Source organism: Falco cherrug, chromosome 4, assembly GCF_023634085.1.
Source record: "Falco cherrug isolate bFalChe1 chromosome 4, bFalChe1.pri, whole genome shotgun sequence".
Taxonomy (NCBI): Eukaryota; Metazoa; Chordata; class Aves; order Falconiformes; family Falconidae; genus Falco; species Falco cherrug.
The window spans coordinates 49,830,092-49,857,503 of NC_073700.1; the positions used below are offsets into that span (position 1 = coordinate 49,830,092).

The 27,412-nt window shown below is 46.2% G+C and overlaps 1 long non-coding RNA gene across 2 annotated transcripts in view; it reads left to right on the forward strand.

Annotated features, from left to right (window-relative positions):
* The first annotated feature begins 2,123 nt into the window (after positions 1–2,123).
* Positions 2,124–27,412, forward strand: part of LOC106630983 (uncharacterized) — an 80,143-nt gene continuing 54,854 nt past the window's right edge. Inside the window, exons 1-3 of one of the 2 annotated variants that reach the window (XR_001334388.3) lie at positions 2,124–2,209; positions 13,752–13,864; positions 26,623–26,793. This is a non-coding gene — a long non-coding RNA (uncharacterized LOC106630983). Of the gene's footprint in view, positions 2,210–13,751; positions 13,865–26,622; positions 26,794–27,412 lie in introns of those variants that run through there. The other variant, XR_008732182.1, reaches the window with a different exon arrangement.

Here is a 27,412-nt window from a genome sequence, read left to right on the forward strand (position 1 = left end):
GGGCTACTCCTGTTAGCATTACCACCTTCTGCCCTGCGTGTGCGGTAATGTCCCCTTCTTCTTCCTCTCACTCCAGCAAAGGCAGCGCACCTGTGAGTGAGGGAGTCCCCTGTGAGTTCAGGGGAGTGATGTGCATCAGCAGCTGCAGCAAAGATCCCCATTCGCTTCACGCATCCTCTCCAAGCATCACCCGAGGATATCCATTAACTTGAACAGGCTTGTTCCTTTATCAAGGATTCCTTAAGAAGATCTCTGCTGCCTAGAAAGGCGTGTAGTGCTTCAGACAGTATGTCTGCACTTCACAGCTTTATTTGTTTAACAGGTCTGATAACAGCTCTGCCTATTGCACCAAGAGCCGCTCCATTCAGGCAACAGGTTCATTCTTCCTTTATCATGCATCAATCTAAACTGATTCCACCCTGGAGACTCTAGAAAGAAGGTGCGCAGTCAGGTTATTCTTCTAACAGCTTTATGTAGATATCATGTCGTTGTTTCACTGTATTTAAATCACCAGAAAAAAGGACACAGTCTCTATACCATTATCCTTTGCTGAGACAAAGTCTGAGGAATGTGTCAGGGAAATGGTTTATCAAAGCCAACAATCCAATAGTTTTATTTCCTTCGTGTCATACGCAGGGCCCTTATTCAGCTCTTTTATAGGAACCCAGGATTTGCCAGTCTGGATCAAACCCAATCTGTCTCCAACAGCAGCCAATTTTGCTGGCTTCCATGGTACACACAAATCCCCTGCAGCAGGAGCGTTGGTGGTAAATCAGCAAGGCAGCGGGTAGCGAGCATCCTTCCCACCCTCCGGGAAGATGTAGGTGATGTGCTGGAGCAATGAGGTTTATGTCCTTCCCATAGATTTTAATGCCCATTGATCCAGTGCCTTTGCCTCAAGATGTTGTTTACTCCAGAGAAAAGCAAATAAAACCCTGCAAGTTGTGCTAAAAGGCCACTGTTCTGATTCAGAAGCAGTTTGCTCAAACATCACAGTGGTGTAAATGATGTTGCAAGATAGCCAACAGGCTCGTGAAGGGGTGGGTTTGATCTTTCCCATTATGAGCACTGAATACTTTGACTACCTACATGCACGACCAAACATTTATTGTTTTAGTTTTACTTTGTCCTTGGCCCAAATGGGATTCTGAGACCAAGTGTCCCACAGGTTAACAGGGAAGCACTGTGAAACGTTCTTGCCCCAAGGATGACTTTAAAGTGGCTGCTCTTCAAAACTATTTTCTCTCCTTGCACAAAGCAGACAACTGGTGTTGCTAGCCTGGTTCAAAAGCCTTCTTCCACTTCCCACCAGCAGCTCCTTCAAGCAGGATGCCAGGGAGACACTCCAGGGGATGCAGAGGAGTGGGAACCCACACCGTCAGCTTTCCTGCACTGGCATAGCATCCCCACCAACCACCCAAACAAACACCAGGAAGCTTGAACCAGCAACGTACAACCCTGGGCTTGGCCCAGCCTGGAAGCAGGGAGAGGAGCAGCTAACGGGGACCCCCTCACTGAAACAGCTGCAAAGGGAAGGGGTGTGGGGACAGGGAAGGAGGAGAAGGAGGGAGAGCACTAAACAGATGGCTGGGGGAAGAGATGGTGCAAGAGAAGGGAAGCAGACAGATGGAGGACACAGAGGAGTGGGGTGAATGACATAAGCAATTCTCTGCGCTTGTTCATATTTAATCAAGAATTTGCTGCTGCTGCTATTTGCATTTTGGCATTATTTGCTCTACAGCAGCGTCTAATCGGGCCCTGCCGGAGGCCAGGGCCCTGGGAGCTGTGCCAACACTCAGGGAGCTGGTCCTGCCTCCAAGAGCTATTGGCTCCAGCAGCCAGGCTGCCCTTCAACAGCTGGAATCAGGGCAAGGAAGAGAAATGCCTGGGCACCCGTCTGACACCAAGCACAAACCCAAAACATCTAGACCCACATTCAACCCTCGGGGAGCTGAGGCAGCAGCACAGCCACCTCAAGCACAACCTACACCGCCCCTCACACGGCAGAGCCGCCTCTGAGGGGAAAATGGCGGCGCCCCGGGGGGGGGGGGCGCTCCCTCACTGGCCAATCGGCTGCTGCAACCTGTTCACCCCAACCAATCACATCCAGCCCTACCTCACGGCGAGGCTATAAACGCTGGCTGGGCAGGCAGTCCCTCACAGTGGTGCCGGTGCGTTTTGCTGGCAGCTGTTATATCGGTTTTGGCAGGTAAGATGTAAAGGTTTAGTCTGAGTTACCTGGGTTTGTCAACTGAAAGCGTGTAAAGGCTCTTTCAGCCTCCTTTTCCTTGCCTCAGCTCATGTGCTTGTCTGTCAAGTTGCAGAGGTGAGGCTGTTGGGGGCTTGTCTAGGCCTCAGGGCCTTTATGTGAGGGCTTCATTCCCTGAGCAGGGCCAGGGCTGGTGGGGAGTTTCCCTCCTGCAGAGCCAGCCGCTCTCTGTGGCCACGGGGAAGCTGCTTGGCATTGTTATGAGGATGAAACTGAGGAGAGGGAGCCTCGGTGATCCCTGCCTTTCTGTGGCTAGTGCAGGCTGTGCTGTGATGGAGCAGCAGGCTGCTTTGCAGGTAGTTTCCTTCCAGCTCTTCCTGAGCATTTTGAGCATTGTATGTGCTGCTGAGAGCCTTGCTGTGCAGCTTCATCCTCAGGGCACCGAAGGGCTTTGTAGAGGAAGCAGTGGGTAAACTGAGGCACTGTGTGATTACTGCAAGGTGCCTCTAGTCACACAAGGGAGTATGAGAAGGGACCCCAGGTACCGGGATGACTGGCTTGTGCTGTGCAGGGAGTGTGCTTGGGGACAAAGAGTGTAGCACTGCAGAAGATGCGGGTGTTTTGCCCAACAAAGACTTTTTATTTTGAGTCAGAATTTTTTTAAGAGTCCCACATAAACCATATTGTCTTGCTACTTTGACATATCTCTAGCTGATTAGGCCAGTGCTAGGTAGAATAATAAGAATAATTGTTATTATTCGTTGTATCTAATGCAGCCTTATATCCTATGGGTTCTCAAAGCTTATAAGCAGAGAACAGTGCTAATTCTGTTCATCTCTGCCACCTGTGTCCTGCTTCTAAAGGCAGGGTCTAAAGTATGCTGTGTAAGACTGTAGATTTCTGGGTAAAACCAGCACAATAGCTTTAGCTGCTGTAGTGTCTTCTGCTGCAAATGGGAAACTGAGGCACAAAGTGGGTAATTGACCTTTGGGGAAATGAGTGGTAAAATGGAAGTTACTAGTCTAGTTTTGAATCTTAATGGAAGTTAATGTTGCAGAGTACTTTATCAAAAGGAACAACAGAAAATGAAAAAGTAGGAGGGAGGAGGTGGTCTAAGAAAGTAAAGAGGGAGAATAGACTTTCCAAAATGAAGCTCAGTCACAATGGTTTTTGCATAACAGTAGGTAAAAATGGCCCTCTCCTTCAAATATGTTTTAAAGCAATTGTTTAATTTCTGGGTGACTGAAAAACAAAAGCATCTGAAAACTGTGGTTTTCTCTTGCTCTGTTTTTTTAATCGTAATTATGAAACTGTGCCATTATATTGTGATGCAGAGCCTTTCAAGTAATGAGAAATTCAAGTGAAGTCTTGATTACCTCCCGTGAGAACACAATGTGATGGGGAGGACAGAGGAAGGGGGGGAGATACAGACAAGTTTTATAATAATAAAATAAAGAAAAAATTAATCATGGATCCATTAGTGTTAATACAAATGCTTTATGACTCACCTCAATCATTTTACATTATTTAATAACAGAAAGTCATTATTTCCTGGGAGAATTAGGATAAAGCCTGTTGGGGTGGGGGGGTTGCATGGCTTTTGTGTTTTTTAAAGTAACATGGTAACTGAAAATTTGGTTTTAGCTGTAGTTAGAGCAAGACAAGGTGAGGGCATGTTTTAACCCCTCACAGCTATTATCCTTCTTGAGCTTAGTGTGCTACAGGTGCTTGGGGAGGACACCAGCTGATGGGCTGTGAAGGTGATTGCCTGCTTCAGGGTGGCCCAAGAAAGGGGAGAGATGGTACCCATGGGAGTGGGAGAACACCTGAAAAGCCTCCCTGGCTCGGTCTTGCAACAGCTGAGCCCATTAGTTGGTTTTGGTAGTCCCTTGGGGTGGCATGCTGGCTTTGCAGAAGTAGGAGGGGCTTCAGCTGCTGATACTGTGCTGTCATGTTTGCTATGTGGTTGATGTAAGCAACAGGACATCTGGGGGCAGTGAGTGGCATAGACTGGCTCTGTGATCCAGACACCCAGGCACCTCTGCCAGACATGGACTTTTCCTCTGAAGTTGCTTAGTCTCTTTTTAAGTTGTCCTCGCATCTGTCTCCTGTACTTCAGTCTTTCTTGCTTTTTCTTTTTTTTTCTTTTTCCCCCCGGAGATGGTGCTACACTCATTAATGCTGTTCCTTTGAAAGTGGCTTTCAAAACTGTTGCAGTCTCCCTCTAGTCTGACATTATGAAAGGATCATCTTTTTATGGGAAAGGCATCCCCAGAATGAAGCAGGATGCCTTGTCCCCGACCAGGTGAATGGTTTGCAGCTGTACCACAGGAGTGCAGAGAAGCCTTCATCTGAGGTTGGCCAGGGGATCCTCCACTAATTTAAGTGGTCCATTGAGCTGGTGTATCATTGCTCTGGGAAAGTAGATATGTGGAATGATGAAGGAGCTGTAAGCAGGATATTAATAACCAGGACATTATCTGTATCCAGGCAGCTTTCCCTCAGCCTATGCCCAGTCTGTGCTGCCTGGCTGCACGATGACATGGGGATGTCTTCCCTTGCCACTGTGACTGTAGCTGAGCTCTGTGTGCTTGCAGGCTCCTCTGTGGGAGGTGAGTGAGTCGGCTCCTGGAAGTGGCCTTCTCTACGAAAAGGCTATGTGAGTTATAAATGGACAAGAGGTATCTCCCAGCATGGGAAGTGGAGCAGCACAAGGGTGCTCTCTACTGATTTAGCTTTTCAGGTTGGGTGAGTTTATCGGCTTCTGAACTGCAGAAGCTAATGGGAGTTGTGCTTGTGCTTGCTAGAAGGCAGGTTTTAAACCAGAAGGTTACATGCTACCTGTACACAACCCTGTGAATTGCAAGGTAAAGGGATTACATGCAGCTTAATCTGGAACTCTGGCTCTGTGAGCAATTAAACTCCAGTGATTCCACAATGATGAAAGTTCAGGCTGAAAGTGTTACATTCCTTGTGTTGCCATTTGTCCTTTTGTCAGTGAAAAGGAACTTGGATGTTACCTGCAGTTGAAGCCAGCCTCAGTGGAAATGTGCTGCATGGGAAGATGACAGTCATCTTTTGATAAAACTGCTGCTGAAGGGAACCTGTCGGGAGCCCCTGGGAGACAGGCTGCTCCAAGGTGCTGGGATAACCCCCTTATTAGCTGCTGAACTGTTGGCCCTCTGTCTCAGGGAGGTTACTTGGTTGACTGATGCTTGTGGTTTGGGTGCTCAGGGTCCAGATGGAGCCACCACTTCAATTTTCTGTGCCTCAGTCTCCCCATCTGTAAAAGGGGGATAATTAGTTTGATACAGATGTACTTTTATGTAAAAGCCATAGCATCTGATTGGAAAGCTTGCTTCTTGAAAACGTATCCTTCTGTGTGAAAAGTTTAAATCAAATACATTTTCTGCCAAAACCTGGTAAAATAGCATTTTGGTCTCATACTCACAGAATACTTTGTGAGTGTTGACTTAACAGCTTGATACCTTACTGTTGAAACTGAAGCTGGTTATATGATGAGCATTTTCCTGCTCCTTTAAGTACTGCAGTCATGGGTGCTTTATGTGCTCAGGCCAAGAACCAGTGTCTGCCTCAGAATGCTTACAGACAATAGGCAAAGGCAGAATTATTCCTCTCACCTCCATGAGGAGCTAGCTGAAGGACAGAGGCAAAGGTAATTTTCTGGGAAGCTAAACTACTGTGCCAGGGCCAGGGAACACACTGACTTCTGTGTGACTCAGTCCAGTATTTAAGAAAAATTCCATCCTTTCTATCTAGGGAGAGACCAGCTGCTTGATCAGCTGTGGGAAACATGACATGTAGCCATTTTGGTGAGAGCTGGGGAAGCTGGGAAAAGCTCCTGCCAGACTGAGGGCATCCTGAGGATGCCTTGCTAGTGTCTGTTTACCTGAGTGCTGTAATTGCTCCAGCTATTTGCTACACAAGGAGTTGAGAAAGTGACAGAGGCAAACAGGACACCCAATTTTCTGTGGAAAGTTAACTTTTCCAATTGCAGTTGAAAGCTTGGTTCTTTTGACCTAATTTCACACTCCAAGGGTTAACTGCTCTCTGTGGTATGGCAGGCCCTCCAGTGAGTGCAGCCAGACAATGCCATTTAAGTGAATATTCCTAGCCTACAGAAGTCCTGGAGATAGCTCCATCTTGCTCACAGTAGGTGTTACATTAGCTGCTCAAACCATATTCCAGTAAATTAGAGCTGGGCTGATTTAGACAATCACAGGGTCATTCTTTCCTCCAATTCCCAGTCTCACACAGAGATAACAGCAGCTGGGGGAAAGCAGGGAGGTGGACGAATAGCAGTTTGCTTGCTTATTAGGGGTTAGATGCAGTCTTGAGTCTGTGATTTGCAGAACAAGACTGATACCAGCAACAAAAGCCTCAAAGTTAAATGATGCAGTATTTGTTTCAGGTCTAATAAAGACACTTAAACAAATGCTGGGCACTTTTCTCCTCATAGGCAAGTCAATGCATTAAAATGCCTTTATAAACCATAATGAAACCTATGGTGAGCAGGAATTTAGGGGGGAAAGCTGGTCAGTCCACAGCTGGTCTGTGGTACACATGGGAAAGCATGGCCAGAGCTCTGGACTAGGTGTCAGGCCACCTAGTCAGTGGCGTGTGCTGGGTGACTCCAGACATTTGTATGACTCTTCGTATCTTCTAGCTATCATAAACCTTTGGCAGCTTTTCTGTATATCACCTAGTGCCAGAGGAACCTGATTTTTTAGTTTGGCCTGTGAATACAACAATAAAATGCTGTTATTGGAGTGAGTGATCTGACCTGCTTGTGTCAGCCAGCGAGTAAGCAAGAGATCGTATGACCCTTCTGCAGTCTTTTTATGTGATTCAGCTTATTCTTCAGTCAGAAATGTGTACTATGCTTTTTAGGAACTGGGTAAGCTCATATCAGAGCCGTGTTGTACCAAGGAGTTCTGCAGGTGTTTGGAGGCCTTTTTTGGCCCAGTTTAAGCCTTCAGTCCAACAAAACATTAAGCAAGTGCTTAAGCAGAAGAACCTGCCTTAGGATCTGTGACTGAATAGATTGCTTGAGGCTGAGCTGCCACAGCATCCTGCAGAATATGGAGAGGGGCTGATGCTGCTCCCCAGGGCAGCCAAGCCATGACCTCTTTTTTTTTTTTTCCTTTTCCCCACATTGTAATGTCCCTGGCAGTGTAAAGATGCAGCACAAATGCTCTGAAAAGCAGTGACTGCAGGTTTGCACCAGCTTCAAGGGATTAAGGAGTGGGAGGAAGCAGCAGAAGTTAGGAGTGAAGGTAATGCGTAAGTGCCTTTAATTTAAAAGGGAAAAGGCTGTTTGTTTAGCTCTGGAGCATCAGTTGCTGCTTACCTTGATGTTTTCAGCTCCAGTGTGGAACACTGTATTTTTGAAGGTGTGTCGAAGATGAGGAGCTGCTCTAAGCTTCAGCATACAAATAGAAAGGGCACCACAGAGAGAATTATTTATCTATCTATTCCCATTGCTCCCTTTAAAACTCACTGTAACGATGTTGCTATGACCCAGGGCTCTATAATATGTGCTTCAGGAAACGCAGATTGATATATAAATACCTGAGTTTATTACACTTGAAAGACCTTTTGAAAACTCAAAGGGAGAGAGAAATTGTGGTATCTAATCTACCGTCCCTGAGGGAGAAAATTAGCCCATGAGTACTGCTAAATGATGCAGCGGCATTTGGATGCTGAAGGAAGAGAGCATCATCTATGAAGTGGGTCAGCTCTGTCCTGGGGAGAGGACGAAGGCTAAGTGGGATTCAGCTCTGAAGCCCCAGTTCTCAGCGTGCTGCCCTCTCAGGATGACACAGGATCTCTTTAAATCCTGGTTGTGTCTATGTAGCCCTGTGCTGGGCTGCAGTCTGCAGTCCTCAGCTCTGATGTAGAATGCTGTGTGAGATCAGGCTAATGTGAACACAAGCCTTTGGGACCAGGTAGTGAAAGAGCAAAGGGACTGTGTCAGCCAGCACAGAATCCGATTAAGGTTTTCCTGGGAATACTGTAGAAACCCCCTCACCTCCCTGCCTGCCTGTGCCCTGGGCCTTTTCAAATGTTGAGGGTGGAAACCAAAGGTTTCTCACTGTTGACCCACACTGTTCTGTAGAAAGCATTTGATGCAACGAGTGTGCCGGTTCTCCTTAGCTGCCTGTTTTGCTGGTAATCATGGCTAGTCTGATAACTTCTAAATGCTAAATCATGTTCTATCCATGATTATAAAGGTGCTTGCTACAAGCTAGTTGTAAAGTTCTGAAGGAATCATTTTTGAGCGATGTTTAAATATGATGACAAACATGGTCATGTGGTTTGCTTCTGGGTAACTGGGGTTATCCAAGGGACTGGCTGGACTGTCAGGCCTCCTTCTCTGTTACTCTTCAAACTGCATGGCTGCTCATATGCATATAAAATCCTCCTGGTTTGAGCTGGTAGCATTTCATGCTATTTTAGCATAGTAGGGACCTGCGGTCTAGGGCATGGAGGACGAACAGCCATTGTTTTCAGACCTCCTGTGAAATCAGGACCTCTGACTTGCAAGTCTAGTCACTGCAGCTGCAGCAGTTAGCCAGTGGAAGGTCTTGTTCCCTGGGGCTTTGCACAGACATGGACCTCTAAATGTGACTGGATCTACAGTGGCAACGTTCCCCTCTGTGCTGATAGCTGAGCTCTGGTAACCCAATTGAAAAGCTCTGCTAATGGAAGCAGAGACTTCCAGTGGTTGGCATGGTCACAAGGGGATTCTCGGTGGCACAGCAGCATCGATTAGGGACCAGAGACCTTTTAGCAGAAGTTGGAAATACAGATGTAGCCAGAGCTGCATTAACTGATAAAAAAAGTGCTTCTTAACGTACTACATAATTAGTGTGAAACTCATTGCCACAGGAAGCCATTGAGGCCAGGCACTTAACAAGAGTCACCAAAGGGGTGGACACTGCTACAGATGGCAAAAATATGTAAAAATACATTAGCTAATGATAAATTTTACTGTGGGTTTATTAAACCACATGTTTAACCCAGTCTCTACTGGCAGAGTCCAGTATAGTACTTAATGTGAGGAGGAGAATGAGCAGACAGACATTGGTTCTGATGCAGTTTGGCAGCCTCTCCAAGGGGCAGTGTATTTGACAAGGATCCGATCCTTGTGCCTTTAGCTGGCTCAGCGTCATGGCTCTGTCACTGTGTCTCTTTCCTCTGTAGCAAAGAAATCTTCATAGTTGTGATCAATAAAAGTGGGAGCACAAATGTGAAACCAGTTTTCTTCCCCCTAAAGAGGAATGTATTTCCCAGATCATTACATTTTTGGTTCATGTGCTGAGGGTTTGTCTCCCTGGGAAGTTTTTACAGTAGATTGAATCTGATCGTTGAAAAACTCATCTGGAAAACAGGTTAGATGCAAGTATGAAATGCCTCCCTCTGTCCCTGTTTCCCTCTTCTCCCTCTCTGTACACCCAGTGAGGAAAAAGCTGATGGTAGAGTTAGCAGCTTTTAATTATCATTTACTGCCTAGGTGGAGTCTCAGGCCTATCTTTCTGCATTAATCTCAAGTGAATGGGTCTTAACTTCTCGTTTTCTGTTTGAAGTGAGTGGGTGGTGGAGACACATATTTTCCAAAAGTTGTGGTTTTCTCTCATGCCTCCTGAGCTTCCAGTTCAGTGTTGGAGGGATGATGAGCCTCCTTTTAATAGCTGGATTTCTCTTCATTCCTGCTTTGGTTATGGATTGAGAATCTGGTTTTACGTGTTCCTTCCTCTGTGCTTATCTTTCAAGACTGTAAAATATCTGTAGAGATTGGAGGGTTCCCATGTGGGAATATTACAGTACAATAAAGTTACTGCAGCAGAAGTGTTACTGGTGGGAGGAAAGAGGAGCTGTGTACTCTGAGCCCTCAGCTTTCAGCCCAGCATTTGCAATTGCAGAATTTATTTTCTCCTGTGCAGATGCTTCCAGCTATAGCAAGGGCTCCATTTCGCCTACTGACCTTTTGTCCCTGCGATCCTGAGAAGTTTGGTATCCCTGTTTAATGGCACTACAGGCAGCTAATGCTAGTGTTGGTGTGTTGCATTGCCCCCAGAGCCCTTGCTTTTCTGGGCAATAGGGTTGCTCATTGCCCTGCCCAGCTGGTCTTTCTGTGTAGTCAGCAAGTAGCAATGGTGGCAGCTCTGCTGTGTGGCCAGCTTCCCATTAGGAAATGGGATGGGATCACAGTCTCATTTCACCTCTTGATGACTGTGAACCTGGGCTGATTCTGGATGTGACCTGGAAGAAGGCTTTTCTGTACTTCAGCCCTCACTAGCAGGCAGTCTTCAACAACCTTTCATATTAATATACTCAGTAACAGATACACCCATATGATTTAGATAAAGGCTATAATTCATATTTAAAACAGAGGCTGTAACCTGGGTGTTAACTGAATCCAAGAGGTTCCTGTGCATGTTAAACTGATCCTGCCCTTTACAGGAACTCTATCACAGGCACATAATGCAAAATGCAGACAGTGGACTTGCTGCTGTTAGTGTGCATACTGGGGTCACCCTGATGCAATGAGCTGAATTGCTCAGGTGATGACTGGGGGTTTTCTAGTTGTCAGTGCAAACAATATGGTGAGCAGAGATGAATGTGTGAACAAGAAGCTGTTTAACTCCTCTGGCGGTGATGGAACCTTGTGAAGGCAGTGATTAAGAGGAATGGGTGGTTCAGCTAAATGTAGATATTACTCCTGTAGGTGCATCTCAAATGTCCCACATCTTTGCTCACTTTCACCTAGGAAAAGTTACTGCTAAAAATTGCAGTGATTAAATTTGTGCCTGAAGATACAAATCAGGACTTCCAAGAGCTAGGAGATACTAGACACCTAAACAGGAGATGGTAGTGGCATGTTGAGATCCCAGTGTGGCCTTACCAGTATAGTATAGGTGCCAGCAGTAGTATGGACATTAGTGCATGCTCTGAAGGTAAATGTGCCCTGGCAGGAGGAAACCTCCTTGACTGGGTTGTGCGTGCTGATCTATGTTCCTAAAGCCAAAGTCTGTCATGCATCTCTGTAGGGGTCTACATGGAATGGTGTATGTGTGTGTGTAGAAGATTGTCCTGCCCAAAGGGTGCAGTGGGGCAAAGATGAAGCTTTGATGGCCTGAGCATCAGGGAGGAAGTGAAATCAGGCCTTGCAGGAAGCTGTTGAAAGCTGCCTGTACACAAAGCCAGGCCCAGCCTGCACCAAAATGCTTTGTAGGAGTGCTGGAGGATGGTTAGAGTTAACATGTGAAAGCTGCCCTGTCAGTGCCTGCTTTTATTCCCCACACTGCAAACACTTGTTCTGGTTATAAATGGATACATGAAGAATTTATTTCTTTTGCTGTTTCTGGGGTTTGTATTCCCCTGCTTAAGTTTAAGAGCACAGAGGGATATCAGTCTTTCTTTGTGTTCTGCTGTCCATCTCCTTCCTGTGCTCTTTTTCTTTCCCTCCTACAGCAAAGCCATTTTCTCTCCCACATACTTTTGCAAGAGCAAAAAGTCTGCTTCACTTCACAGACATTTTGATGTGGGGGGAATGGACTTTATATTAAAAGAGTGAACAGAGAGTAAAATAACAAGCAGAGAGAAAAAGGGCAGGTTTTGCAGAGCTGATGTACTCCCATCGGTTCACCTTCAGAGCAATTATGCCATGTAAATCTCCCTTCTGCAGGAAAAGCCAAGGAGAGCCAAAAACAGCACCAGTCATTTCAGCTTTGTCCCCTGCATGGAGAAGTAGCCTTAGTATTAGCACAGCTTGGCTGTGGGCCAGATGCCTGTGCATGGAAACATATTTAAACTATTGAATAAGCAGGGTATAAACAAGAATTTTCAAAGTTTGGTGTTTTTTGCAACTCCAGGCAATGTGAATTAGTCTACAGTTATTAAGTTCCCATCTGGTGGCTTCTTTATGAAGGAATGATATTTGCATGTTTCCAGCAGAGAAAAGCTGGTTTTAGCTCAGATAAAATGGAACATTTTGCGATGGTATGGGACATAACAGATGATGCTGTTTTTAGCAACTGGGATTGTAGGTTTCACCAGCTGCCCTTTAACAAAAAATTATTTAAGGGGAGCCAGTGTTTTTCCTAGTACCCTGAACACCCATTGACTTGGAAGACTTTGGTCAGAGGAAATGATGGCATCTCACAAAGAAATCGCCTATCCTGTAATCTTCTGGTTGTGTTTACCCTCAGGGCATTTTTTTTTCTTTTAATTTCAGCAAGGTGCAGGGCTGGTGTAGCCATAGGTTACCAAAATGCAAATGGCCTGATTATCTTCTTTCTTGTTAAGAGAGTGGTTAGCAGGAAAGATTTGCAGCTGCTGCACTGCATTGCTGCTGTGGGGATTGTTAATGTTCCAAAACACACAAGGCGGGAGCCACATGGATTAACCTAGAAGGAAGCCAGTGCCTGGCTTGTTTTGAAATACCCTCTTCCACCACTGCAAACTGAATGTGGTTCTGGAACCAGACACAGCTTTCTAAACCAGCCTGTTCAGGCAGGCACTGCCAGCTTAGAAACCATAAATACAGCTTGGGCAACAACTGAACCACACCACTGCTCAGACACCAGTTGCTTTCCCACCCAAACAGCTGCTCTGCTATCACAGCCAAGACTAAGGGGGAAGGTAACGCCCCAGTGAAGCTGCAGCTTAGGGTCTGTAGCAGGAGGCTGTAACCAGGCTCAGAGCAACACCATCACCCTCCCCACCCTTAGCTAGGCTTAGCAAATGCAGTGTAATTAAGGGGGGAGAAGGCATGGTATTTTGCACACAGGCAGTGAAGAGTCCTAGCTTCAGCAGTGGACACTGCTATCTGAACATGTTTGCACACCCCGTTTCAAGCAGAGCAGCCTAGGTATAACAGCTTCAGTATAGCACTATACTCTTTAAGAGTGTCATTTTTTTCTTATAGTAAGTTGAGCTATTTGGAGTCTCCTGATAGCAGAATGTTTTAGAAGACAGCAAGTCTTGTTATTCCCAGAGAAGATTGCTGGCCTGCCTCCAAGTCTTATAAGATCATTGGGGTGTTGCCAGGTTTGAATAGGGATGCTGTAATGGGATTTGAGGGAAAATTTGTCTTCACCATGCTCCTGCTGTCCTCTTTTGTGGAAAGGAAAAGCACAGCTCCTGGTAGGTTTGAGGCTTTTGCCACTGGTGGTAGTGTCCAAGAGAGCTTATGTCTGAGAATTCCCTTGGCTCCTTTCTTTTGCTCCTGTCTGAAAAATAAGGTCAATTCCTTCCTACAGCACTAAGAAGCCTTGATCTGGCTCTGTGTGCAGTGTTGTAGCCTCCACCTTTCTCCAGGACCCTCCTGTGCAGCTGAGCACCAGGCTGGATATTAGCTCAGCTGGTGGTACCTGGTCCTGGAGTGAGAACGCTGCTGTCCAGGGCTGCAAATACATGCATGGCTGCAAGCTGAAACAGCAAAAGGAGTCAGATCTCTGCAACATACCTCTGAGGGCAATTCAGTTAAACTTTTTTCCTTCTTGCCTCTTCCAAGGTTTTCTTTTCATGGATAAACACATGAAGCAACAAGTCTGCAGTTCTGAATGGACCAGGAGCTGCCCTTGCCAGAGATACGAATACCCAGACAGCAATCAAGGGCTCAGCCAGGTATGTGTGACCTAGACCATGTGGGTTGCCTCCTTCCAGGTTCTGACAATGGAGAGTCCTGAGCCACTGAGCTGATTTCATTTTTAACCACAACCCAGCAGAACCCATGCTTTGCTTGAGGCTGGCTGGGCTGCTCTGCAGATGATCTTGCAATGTTATGACAGTCCAGAGAGCCATTATTCTGAGCGCTTGCCAATCACCAGACTGCTGCCAGTCTGTGTCAAATGAAGCATCCCAGGCCCTGTCACATTAAATCCAGCAGCTCTTTCATTTAGAGCAGAGCAGTTTGTTTGTGTTCCCTCCCCTCCTTTTGGGATGCCACACTCAGTCATCTCGGGTTTGGTCTGCCTGTGTGGAGCCTGTAACCACAGCAAAGCTCAGTGCCCCTTAAATGGCCCCTTGTCCTCAGGCAAGCAATACTGTTGAGTGTTTTGTTATGATACAGTTTTGGAAAGAGATGGGTGTAAATAAGGGGGAAGGCATGGAATACTGGTATGGCTGAGAGCATGGTTCTAGATCAGTCCTCATCTGTCATTCACACCAGTTCAAGGGCAGGGTGTCTCAGCCTGATGAATCACACACCTGCTGTGTTCTGTTGTAAATGAGAATAAAAGATGCACAGTACTGTCACATACGTTTGCACCAGTCAAGGCTGTCCAGCACCTCTGTGCCTCAGTTTTCCAATCTTGCAAACAGGAGAGTTGAGGAGTAGCCCAGTCCCTGGAAAGGGGAGGATCAAGCCATGTGGCTTGCTGCAGCCATATGGAGAATGGAAATGAGAACAGTGGGTTGTGTGGCTTCAGATGAGGATCCAGAGCTTGCTCACTTTTTCTGCAAGCATTAGAGAACAGAGCTGAATTTTTCCAAGACAGTATTGTAGGTGAGCAGGTCCCCTCACTGTTTCTCCCAAGCAGCTCCTGCCCTCTGCAACTTTGTGGCACACCACCAAGCATGACAGTGCTGCAGCAGTCATGTGGAAGGAGTGGGAGTGCTCTTGGAGCATGGGTTTCTCAACTGTGCTGCTGCTTGGGCAGAGGTGACTCCAACAGGAGAACTGTCCAATTCATGCTGGGGCTGCAAGTGGAGGGTGCAGAGAAAAGTCTGTACAGAATGGAGAAAAGGGAAAAATGATGATGAGCTGGCTGGAGATATGATTACAAGGAGGAACCAGGATTCTGCGCACAATATTCCTTTTTCATCAGTTCAATATTCCCCTGTCCCTGCAGGAAGGCCCTTTGAATCAAGTCTCTCTGTGTAAAGGCTGTGAAGACTGGTCAGCTTCTGCTGCCTTCTTAGCTTGGGAGAACAGGAAAAAGAAGAGTTGGTGTTTTGTGGGTTTTTTTTTTCATTTATAAAGCATCTGCAGTAAGAGGTGGTTTGTTTCTTGTCATTGCTTGCTTTGGTGTTTAATTCGTCTCCTGCAGGATTTGAATTCAGATATTATGATGGGTTTTTTCCTTTACAAGAATTAAAATCAAATGCACAGTTAAAAGACAGAATTCCAGGGCTTCCAATAATTTGACCAAATTAAGTCTGCAAGCCAAATTAACTGAGTTTCCTTATGACTGTTGTCACTTTGCATGCTGGCTGTACATTCCTGATTCATTACAAAAAATATTTTCCTTACCTTTCTTGCAAGGGGGCCCCAAGCTGATTAAAAGCAAAAGAAGTTTTAGCTGTGGTCGTCTTCCCTTTGAAGACTAGCTTTTATCTGTGGCTGATTGTTTCACAAGATAGTTTCTGGTTATTTCATGCCTATTGTGCAAATTCATGGGGAGAGTTTCCCTATGGATGAATGGAGATCCCTTCAAGGAAGAAGGATGCGTACTGCTTTTAAGGACTGTCTTTTAACAAACCTTACACAAATCCCCATTTGAGGTGTCACTTCCATAACTATGTCTCTTTAAGAAAGTGTAATGATAAATCTGGCTTCATTATCCATCATACCTAACAATCAGCCCAGTGACATCCTTTCCTCTCATTACACAGAATAGAGATTGACTCATTGGGTGACTCTGCTTTCAGTTGAAACCACATACAGTAACTGGAAACCCAGGGAGACTCTGCAGTCTCCATGGAGACAGCACACTTACAACTTAATGTGATCAACAGATGCTGCAATAATCTTGAAAGATGGAGAAAATGTTTCAAACAGTGTTGTTCATGGTGGTTCAGTGGATGTTCAAATTTGCTCTGTTATGACTGGGCTCTGTGTAAACACACACTCTTTTCAAAACACAGACTTGTGTATTGAGGGAGAAATCTCTCATGGGCATAAAGCAACTAGGAAGTGGGCCACTGCTTTTCTGTTCTCAGCATCTGCCCTTAGGGAGGTCACCTTAACTTTCTTTTCTATCCCAGTTTATCTGTAAAATGGGACAGTGCTAGTCACCCGTTAATGGCTAACAGCATCTTTTATGCTCTGGGGTAGATGACTAATGAGATGAAACTAGTAGGATTCTGATGAATGAGTCTATAATCTCAGTGAATTGAATAGGGATCTCCCTCTGTGCTGTATGACCTAATGTTGTAGCTGACGTCAAGGTTTCCAGAGCAGATTTATACTTCTGTTTCATTTTCCTGTGAAACCTCTAATGAGTGATCATTTCCCACTGAATCTTATAAGCTGTTGTAAAGAAATGACCTGCTTTCTGCCTTCCCTGCTCTGATACTGGTGTAGCCCCCATTACTGTCACATCTGGACCCCTGGCATCAGTCTTGGGGTATGGAGATGCAGTCCTGAAATAGAAGGAAGGGCATGCAGATGCTAGTCCTGCATCAGAAAAAATCCTGGAGCGTAACTATTAGAAAGGATGTTCCAGATGCAGGGGCTGGCTCAACCTTCATTTTGCTGATTGCTGCTGGGAAGGTATAAATTCATGCCATACTTGTTGCTTATTCTTTCCCTAAGCATCCTCTGCTGGCCACTCTTGGAGATAGGCTGCTTGGCTGGAGGGACACTTGCTCTGAATTCCTGTTCTGCTCTTAAAATCTAGTGGCTGTGGAGGGATTTTTTTGTGTTTTCCCTTTTCATTGGGTTTTTCATGAGGGAGGATTAATCTTTGATAATACAGTAGCATTTAGAGCTGTGCTAGGTGCTTTACAGACATAGGGGGAGATGTAATTACCAGCTTGGAAACTGTGAGAGCTGTCTGTAGAGGAAAGACGACCTAGACCAGTTTTATAGGGAAGAGACTTATCGGCTGTGGCAGGACTGCCCTCAGAGGCAAAGGAGGCTGGTCAGGGTGTCTGTCTGTACCTCTGCTGCTGCAGCTCACAGCTCGGTGCCTTTGCTGATGTACTTTCTGACATCAGGGAGCGCTCAGGTAGTCCCTTCTGCTGGCAGAGTTGTGTAGCTGAAACTGCAGATGGGCAACAGTTGGTGACTTCATCTACACAGCTACTGGAAATCACCTGGCAGAGCCTTCAGCAGAGGAAGATGCAGTGCTACCCCCCAGCTGCCATTCTTTCCTCCCATCTGGGGCCAGCCTTCCTTGCTTGCCAGACTTTTACTCAGCCTGGTTATTAGGCCGGACTCTGCCCTCGATAAAAGGTGCTTAGCCTTACGAACTCTTCCCCTCCCATGCACCTGGGGATTGAGCTTTCCAGGTAGAAAACATCTGTTGACACTTTCGGGGCATCCACCCTTGGAGAGATCCTCACCCATGCAGTGATCCTCACCCATGCAGTCCAAGTCAACAGACTCCCCATCCAGTAGCTGGTTTCCATGTCACTGTACATGTACATGCAAGGAACTGTAACCCATAAATATCAGTAAGGATTATTGATCAGGGTCTCTCTCCAAATAATGACAGGAATGTATCTCCTTTCAAAAAGTACAGAATATCTAATTCTATGAAACGAATTCCTCGATGAAGTCCCAAATGGGCCCATAAGATCAGCCTGATTATTTTTTGAAGCCTTGGTTGCTCTGAGTAAGGCTGGAAATTGAATTAGCTTGGAGAGACACAGCCCTGGCCAATCACTCAGGGAAGCTGAAGGACAGCTTATTGATTTTCATGTTTCAAAAAAAAATTAAATGATATCCCTTTTTGTTATTTAAAATGCTGCTTAAGCAATTTAGTAATGTGATGTTGGAGGCCCAGTTCCAGGCTCTGAATCGGATGAAGGAGGGGGAGATATTTCCCTTGACAAGAGAGCTAGGTGGAAGAAAGATTTAGTGTAATTGCCTTCCCTTCCAAATAATTGATGATGCCAAAAGAATGGCTATATTTTGCCGGCTTCCTTTCCTGCATACCATTTATTAAAGATATAGTAATTAATTATGTAAATAGTTGATTTATAATCAACAACACTGGTAGTTAATTGATTTTTTATGTGTGAATTTATATGGTAGGAAAATACTGATAAGGTGATTATAGTGGCCTGCCAAGCTGCAGCACCTACGGGGAGAGGAGGAGGTGGTCCAGTGAGTCTCAGCTGATGGATTTTTTGGTCCTTTCATTGGGAATTTAACCCTTCTCCATCCCCAAAATGAAACTGGTATTAAAAGGATCCCATCTGTCCAGAACAGAGACTCCTTTCTCCAGGGATGTAGAAGGAAAGCATCTTCCAGGAGCTGCTGTCTCTCTGAGTTGGAAATTGGCTCTGCTCAGCTGCTTCAGAAGGGGCTGGGTAGAGAGTGCCAGCCATTTCCCAACCCTCTGCAGTGCTTCTTGGATTAAACTGTAGTGTATGATTTCTCTCCCCCACTGACCCACCCCTTCCCTTTCTATTGTTTCAGGCAAATCTTTCAGAAACAGCTCTTAATCAAATGAATGTGCGGTTATAAATAAAATACCTTCTCCCCTTTTCCCCTTCTCCCCTCCAACCTCAAATCTTGAACCTTTGCCCAGGCAGAAGAATGGGAAATGCTTCAGAATGCAAGTGGTGGCTCTAAGGTGGCGTTTTGTGCTATGCCTGTGTTTCCAAGGGCCTCATCCGATACAGAGGATGGCTTGATGACATCTGGGTGGTCTTTTTTTCTCCCTCCACGCTGAAGGGTAGGTTTGTGACCTGAGTCTCCTTAAGTTTATGTAAATGCTATTAAGGCTCTTTTCACCCACAATCCAGGTGGCATGTGCTTTTGGCTGAGGCTGAAAACGCTCTTCTAGCCTAGTGGCTGCCAGTAGTGGGGGAAAAGCTCTCTCTTTCTCCCTCTCCAATTCTCTGCAGTGCTACTGGGTTTAGGATCTTGAGCTCATGTAAAAGCCGCCTGTTGTCCTTGCTGGATAAGAGGCTTGTGCATCGAGCCTAGCCTCTGCCTTGTATGCCACAGGTGACTTGGGAACTTAGGTGGAATGTAAATCCGTCCTGTGCTGCCTTAAGTTCCTTGACCTTCAGCTAAGACCTGAGCTGCTGCTTCTCTGTGATGAGTCGATGCTATTAATTGGAAATCCAATTTTGGAGGATGGCCAGGCTAATGCTGAGCCAGCATCACTGGGCTCTGCAGGCAGGATATAGGACATGCCTTGGTCTATTTGTAGCTGGGGAAAGTCAGCTCATTCTGTCTTATTGCAGGGAAAAGTGGGGTAAGTAGGTCCCAGTTCCTACCTCACCTGTCTGTCACCTTACATGGGTTTACTTTTTCCTATTACTAGCTTGGTGCAAGATGAACTGCACAACAGAATTGCTAAGCAAAGACTTTTTTTTACCTGACCCCTGCCAGCACACAGGGCAAAATGGCATCAGTCCTCTGCAAGGAATCCCATCAAGGTCCCTCCAGTGTTGGTGGAGAGCAGTCATTGAGTGCCCTTCCACCCTAAACATGGACCTTAGGGCAAGTTCATTTGCCTTCAGAGGGGCTGATCCTGTCCCTTCAGGGGGACTGATCCTGATTGCAGAGGGAGCCATGATTCAGAGCACTGTGGCAAACTGCTTGATGTGATGGCGTATGTGGAGTGTTCACTGCTCATGTGTGTGGCATGTGAAATCATGACACTCCTGCATCCCAGACAGGGGATTCTTCAGTGTATCCTCAAAATGTAAAACAGTTGGAGAGGTCTCTTTCAGAGGAGCCTGTTGTTTACTCCTCAGGTGATGTAGCATAAGACATGCAGACCCTGGTGAACAGCTTCTCCAGTCCCAAAAGCCATGCTTAGCAGAGACCTTGCAGTCAGAAAAGCAGCTTTTATTGACATCTGAGTTGAAAGCTGATTGACACCATGTGTCAAACAGCAAAGAGCAGAAGGTGAGCAACAGGACAAACTTCTCTGAGAGGGGTCTCCTCTGGCTAGTGCTTGACAGCAATCCCCAAATTTGTGATCCATCCAGCATTCCTGTCTCTTTATCCCAGGGTTTAAGCATAGTGCAGAAAAAGAAAAAGAAAGGGCAGGCTGCAGATGGTGATACAGATGGGAAGCAGACAATACTGAGAAGGCAAAGTTGGACAAAGTTTGGCGTGGAGGGCAGGGCTGAATACCAGGCATGGACACAAGGCTGGTGATGCAGACGTGCATTGCTGCCTCCTGTGGGATATTTTATGTAAATCCTCTGCCCTCCCTTTCTTCTGCCTAGGTTGGATGATCTCAGGGGTACACTTCTTGTGGGTTTGTGCATACCTCATGATGTGGAGGGATAGGAAAACACTGTAATGGTCTAAGAGGTAGTGGGAGACTGTCCCAATGGACGTTTCTTGGCTCAGACACAGTGCAGTCATGTATCACAGCATCGGCAATCAGCACTGAGTTGTGAGAGTGGCTGACAAGGGCTGCGCTAAGCCAGAGCTGATCAATTCGAATCTGATTAATACTAACTGTTTATAAAGTGTGTCAGACCCAAACGTGTATCCAATATTAATTAATCCTCTGAACTGTCCAGGAAAGTAGGGAGGAAAGGAAATATTGTGTCTATTTTAAAATAAAGGAAACAATTGGGAGTAATTTATTAGGTGGCGCTTGGAGCGTGTGGGTTATTTCTACTTCTCCATTTGTCTTGGACATTTATAGAGAGGCTTGGTGGGCAGGGCCCAACTTTCAAACCCAGCACTGGGAGGCAGTGGGTGTCTGCACATTTGGGCTCCACTCCAGGAGATGCGGAATGACTGATTCATTGCAAGTCCCGGTTGAATTGTTAAGGAATTCCTGGCTACTGGGGCTGCATTCAGAGAGGCGAGATGTCCCTGGCAGGAGACTGCCTGTTCCCTGCAGGTGCTTTTTTCTGGCCAACAGGCATGACAGGCCACTGTGGGTGAATTCAGGGCCACAGAGGAGTGAGAAGGCTGCCAATACAAGACCAAGCTCTCTGCAGCACTAGGGAAGCCAGTGACAAGAGTTGGAGCTGTCCCTTCAGACACTAAAGCCAAGTAGAATGGTTTGGAGGTGAGGGAATCCAGCTCAGTTTGGTCTGTGCCCCTTGAAGAGCTCAGTGTGTTATCAACACAGGTTGAAAAGACCCTCTCTGCTCCAAAGGCTGTTGCCTTGTGCACAGCCTCTCTACTTCTTTATCGTTGTCTTATCTCCCATTTTGGTCACATCACTGAGGTGGCAGATGAAACTTGAAAATCTGGGCCTTAGATTTAATTTCTACCAGGGTTTTGATTGATGCAGTAAAGCCAGTGGGACCCCTTGGGTGCAAGCACAGCTCTGCAAGTCCCATGCAGGGCATCGTGGTGTGTCCTGCCAGCAAAGAGCTTCCAGATCCTGCAGGTGGGAACAATAAGTTTTTCAGCTGCTTTTGCTAAACGCACCTGAGTTCCAGGGCCCTCATTTGGTCTGTGTGTAGCCCCAGTGCATTGATGTGGATGGAAATCTATGTCAAAACAACAGCACTTTAAACAGCCCAGCTGAATCCTTGGGAATCCTTCCAGAGCCTGGGCCAGACCCTCTGCTGCTTGTGACAGCCATGTGAATAAACAGAATACTTTCTTCTCCATGTTGGGGAATCCAGGGCCTTTCACAAACACTAGAATTTGCATAAACCACTTAAAACTCACATAAATAAATTTAGACAGCCAGGTCTTGCAGGAGCCAAATGAAATCATAAAGCTCTAGGTTTTAATTAGTCTCACCCTCGCTATATCAAATGATCATCATTGCTCATGTCAAACAGGTGCTTATTCTGGGATATTAAAAAAAAAGTCTGAGTCCTCTGACAGGGCTGCAGGGTATAAAGGTGGAGAAGGGAGATGAACAGCCATTTGGGCCTGAATGGTTCCTGGGCTGTGGTTTCTCTGGCACAGGGCTTGCTTGGGGTTTTCTAGCACAGATGCACCAGTTTCCCTCCCTGTTTCACCTAGGGGTGGTGGGGACAGGGCAGAGAACTCTAGGGAAGGACTTGCACCCCCTGCTATCCCAGTTTCATGTGCGCTCCCAAGGAGCAGCAGGGTTGGGGGCATCTCAGTGCCTGGGGCAGACCTGGCCTGGAACTGTGTGGCAGGTCCCAAGCCAGCCCCAACTGAGGGCAGCATGAGGCAGCCTAATGTCCCCTTCAGATGCCAGCAGCCACTTGGTGTTTGCCAGATGAAGCTTGTGGGTTTTTTCCTCCTTGCCATTCATGCAAGCACAGGTGGTAGACACAGAGCTGTTGTTAAGGGTTATTAAAGATTGAATTATTTTTTTTGCTGTCCCTTTGATGCCTTAATAGACACATCCAGATGTGATAAGGTCAAATTTAAATTTAATCAGTTTTGTTAAAATTTTAATTCCTGGGTGATGGGTAAACACACCAGAGTGTTAGGAGGGTGTTGGCAGTGGCGGCGTGGGGTTCTAGGGCTTTCCAGGAAATCCTGGGCATGGAACCTTTCTTGATCAAGAAATTCCTATAAAACACTAGAAAATTCGGAGAAGGTACTGGGAAAATTCCCAGCTGGGAAATCCTTGAGCTTCTAGATCCAGGAATTCCTGGAAAGCACCAGAAAATTCCAGTGTATCTTCCACAGCACAGCATCAGATCTTGCCCTAAGACAGGTCTGAAGAAGAGCACATTGTCAAAGATTGATGCATCCTGCCCTCAGCTCTGCAGCTGCCTTGTGCTGTTCCTCATTTGGGTGGTGAAGGCAGGGTTGTTTCAAGAAGGGACCTCGCAGAAATCCAGGTGCCTGGTGTTGGTAATCCGTTTTGAAGGATTAGCCCTGATTTTTGCTTGCCTCAGTTCTTTTGCTTGGTAAAGAGAAGTCATAGCGTGGGAGGATGATGGTAGGTTTTTTTGAAGTGCTGCTTAGTCATTTGGTCACAGTGACAACTTCTGGGTTTATAAATGTCACTGAAATGGTGGGGTGGGCAGGACTTGGCAGCCAGACTTCAAATGAGGTGAGAATGACTTAAACAGCAGTATGATGCTCCAAAACATCTCTCACTCTCTCGTTTCCTACCTGTAAGCAGAGCAAGCTTTGCTGCAGAACTGTGCCCTGTGCTGCTATTTGGGTACTACGGTTGTGTGGCTGTTGCAGGGTTTATACCTCTCATTTATTTGATGAGTTTGGCTGTTTTTCTTCAACACTTATATCTGGAGTCAAGTGAATGCATCAACCTCAGCTTTCTGTTTTGTTATGCTTGTTCTTTTCTCAGTTTTTGCTTTACTGGCCATTCCTGTTGAGTCCCTCAGGGCAGAAGATGGTGCATAGAGGTTTGCTGTGTGTAAGACACAGAGGAGGGAGGCAAGGTGGCCCCTGCTTTGTCAAGGGCAGCTCGAGACAGGAGCACCTCTCATTAGGCTTTGGTTACTGTTATGTTAGCTGGTATTTAAACAAACATGTAATTGTGGAAATGCCTGCTGTCTGTGCCTTAATGCAAACAGCACTATGAGAGCAACAGCTTATTAGAACTTGTTTGCATTAGGGATATTTGCAGCAGGTTAGCCACTGTGTGTCATGCTGCTGGAGTGTGCTAATAGGGGAGCATCCGACTGCAGCTGAGGTGGCTCCAGAGACCTGGGGACTTAGGGAGTGGTCCAGCTGTGGCTGGTGCAGGGTGCCCAGTGTCTTCACTTGCCCACAGTATTTCATTGCTAGCTCGCTTCCTGGCATGGTTTTGGCTAGTCCAGATACCCTGCCCATGTGTCATCTGGGACAGTGGTATAGGGACTCATCCCAGTAGGCACTGGCTGCAGCAGTGATAAGGGCTTTTGGGGAGAGAGAGGAAGAGTTCAGCTTTATGACAACTAGCTAAACCGTGCTATTTACCCTTAGGCAAAAGACCAATCTGTGGACTGTTTGTTTTGCTGTGCTAAAGTGCCCATGCTGTGGGGAAGAGCTGCCAAGCATAGGCCAGCACTTGGTGGACTGGGCTGTAGCAGCTCAGGGCTAATCCACTGCATTTGCCTTGGTGCAGAGGTGATGAACTCAGCTGCATCTCACCTCCACAGAGCCCAGCGATGGGGCTAAGCCCCAGTGTAAACAGTATGGGTCTGGATTTAAGAACAGACTTGGCTTTTACTTGACTGTCAGTGTAGACACATCCTTAGTGTTTTCATTGCTGGGGGAAACAAACCCTTTGGCGTGTGCTTCCCTTCACACCCTGTGCGGATCCAGCTGTCTCTGCTTTCTTTCTGCTCACAAGCAGATGGCGGAGTGAGAGAGGAGATGCCTCAGGTGAGTTGGGCTGGGAGCCACATGGAGACACAAGTGTGAAGAGACAAATCCTTGCGTTGTCAAAATATTGGGATGTCTAGTTAAACCAGAACAGAAGGGATTGCAAAAGCCACCAGCTCCCCTGGTAACAGCAGACAGGTCCAAGTGTAGGCTGGGAGCTGGGGGAGCATGCAAAGGTGGGGGTTAGTGCCGAGCTGCAGGTGTTATAGGTGGGCTGTGCGCCCTGAAAGCACCCTTTGCACTGCAAACAATAACAGGAGCGTTTAAATGCCATAAAGCTCATCTTATCAGGAAGATGGTTTGTACTGAAAGCAGTTGCTGCACACAGTTCCTTTGATGGGTCTCAGCAGATAGCACCAATTATAAAATTATTAACAAACGAATGTGCTCCTTCGCTCCAATTAAATGATAAGAGCCAAAGCAAAGGGGCAGATTTTTATCATTATCAGATTACAGGCCCATATTGTGCTGATAATAAAGCAGGCACTTTCTAATATGCTACCTCAAATATGGCCCCTTAGATTATTGTTTGGCTGGAGAAGAAATAAAAAGAACTTTGCAAAAGTAGTAACAATGCTGGAAGTGTCTTTATCACAGGCCGTTCTAGGGAGCATAACAAAAGGGGCACAAAATGATTCAGGCTGATGACAATGAGAATAATAAGAACATCAGAAGCGGGGAGGGTGCCCACACAGCAGAGCACTCGGCCAGAACAACCTCGAGTCTGTTAAAGAGAGAAAGCCTTTAGAGGGAGTTCACTTCAATCAGGGAGGCAGTCTTCTGCAGCCCCTGGAAAAGTGGAAAGAGCCACAGGAAGAAAGGAGTATTAAAAGATCTTCTGGGGGTGGAGGGAGTGTTTCTCTCCTATCTCTCTTTCCCCTAGGAAGTTGGGTAGCATTTGGGCTGTGGCTATAGATGAAAAGTCCCTCTTCCACTGGCTGAAATCTGATGTTTCAGAGGTGATCAAATGTAATTAGGCAGTGTAGTACTCATTCAGCAGTCATGTGGTATGTTGAAGGAGGAGAACACCAACTGCATGGAAATGGAGACAGACTTAAGTTTCCCCTTCCTGACCCTGAAGCAGTCATACCGAGAAGCCTGAAAGCTGATTTTTATTTTCCTTTCTGCAGGTGAAAGACAGCAGTTTAAGGAAAAGAGTCCTACTCTGTATTTGACTCTCTGCCTTGCTATGTGTTAGGTTGTTAGGCTGGTAAAATATGTAGAGGATGGGATTCCCTTCCTGTACTGGCATAAATCAGAAGTCACTCTAGCTGTGCTGATTTATACAAGCTGAGGATTTGGCTTAACAGAATTATAACAGCATAAAGCTGGTGAGGAGGAAAGGTCAAGCCTGCCATATCTGTCTCAAAGCATGGTGATATCAGCCATGAAATTGTGATCATGACTGATCAGGGAACCTTGTCATTAAGTGATTAATTATTATTAATTGTTATTTATAACTGTAGCACCAGGGAGCCCTTGTCACATCTATGTTAAGTTCTCTTGAACCTGGATTCACTCCAAGTTTTCCGAATTCCTTGAGTTTGCAAAGCAGAGCTGCTGATCTGGTTGGAACAGGTCTTGGGGTTTAATACTCCCAGGACCTGCAATTCTCAAAGGAAAAGTGCTATCCTGTGTGCATTTCGGGGGGTGGGGATGTGTGTCCTGAAAGGAGGCCAGCAAAGTAGAGCTGGAAAATAATAATGCTGTGAAAATGGTGAGCTACAGTTAGACTTCTGCTTAACTCAGGGACAGTTGGTTGTGTGTGTGTATGTGGCTACAGGCTCAAGTGCTTCTAATTACCCATCACTAATGATCAGATCAAATTATCTCAGAGGGCTAATTCCAGTGATTTTTGCTCTCATTTCCACTGATGTAAATCACAACTCTGCTGTTAGCAGAGCTGGGCTGGATTTACACCCAGCATAACAGAGTTTGGAAAGCATCTGCGCTGAATTCCTGCCAGTTCTTTTCTGAGTCTGCCTGCAGAGACTCCAGAACTGAGTGACATTGGCTTTCCTAGGCATCAAAGGGCCACTTGAAAGGCTAATTAATGTTATCTCTGTGCCAGATGAAGGAGGTAAAGGACTGTTTTCTTGTCCTAATGCAGCACCAACATGTGCAGTTTTACAGCCCCGGCCTGTTGGCTGCTGATTCTGCTTTCGTTACCTGTTATTTACAACCCTGCACACAAAAAGGTCTTATTTATTTGTATGGTTTTTTTTCCCAGGAAGATCTTCAGCTGTGAGCTGAGTCAGCAGGATCTCTAGTCAAATGGTGAGCCTCTTTCCCTGCAAGACATTGAAACCCTGTGATGTTTAGCCTGACGGGAGAGAACTCTTTGCTTTCACTGTGCCACATCACTCTGTTTTGCCTCCCATCTTTCCCTGCAAGCAGGAAGCGGCCCTCTTGAATACAATTTCTATTGAAAGCAAATGGTGTCTATGTCTGATTAGTTCTGGCTTGAGGCTGTATCAACAAGCTCACTGTTGGTCCTGCATTTGCAGCCTGGAATATTTTAGGGCACTTAAGTCTGACAGATTCATGTTTATTACATTAAACCATTTTATCATTGACTGGCCAAAGTGTTATGCTCCCAGCTGGAAAGAGGCAGTGAAGGAAAAAAAAGGCAGCTATACTACTGGCCCAAGTGCCAACAAAAAGGCCAAATCCTGCAGCCTTTAAGACAGTGCCTCAGAAGGCCTGATTCTGCTTTTGTTCAGGGCCTGATCCAGCCTCTGCTGTAGTAAGTGCCAAAGCTGTGGTAGGAGAAGGGCCAGGCTGTTATGCTCTGATGTTAATCAGAAGAGAGACCCTCTGAAAGCCTTGGAATTGGACTGAGATGCAACACTGGGTAGGTGAGAATCAAACCAGACAGGTTCAGATCTGCTGTGTGGGCCAGGGGCTCTGCTGGGTTCACCCCCAGTGTGTCCCTGTCCCCATATAATGCTGATCAGGCCCCTTCTCCCCCTCTGGGGGCTGCTCAGGTTTTGTAGTGCTAACATCAGCAAAACTTGTCT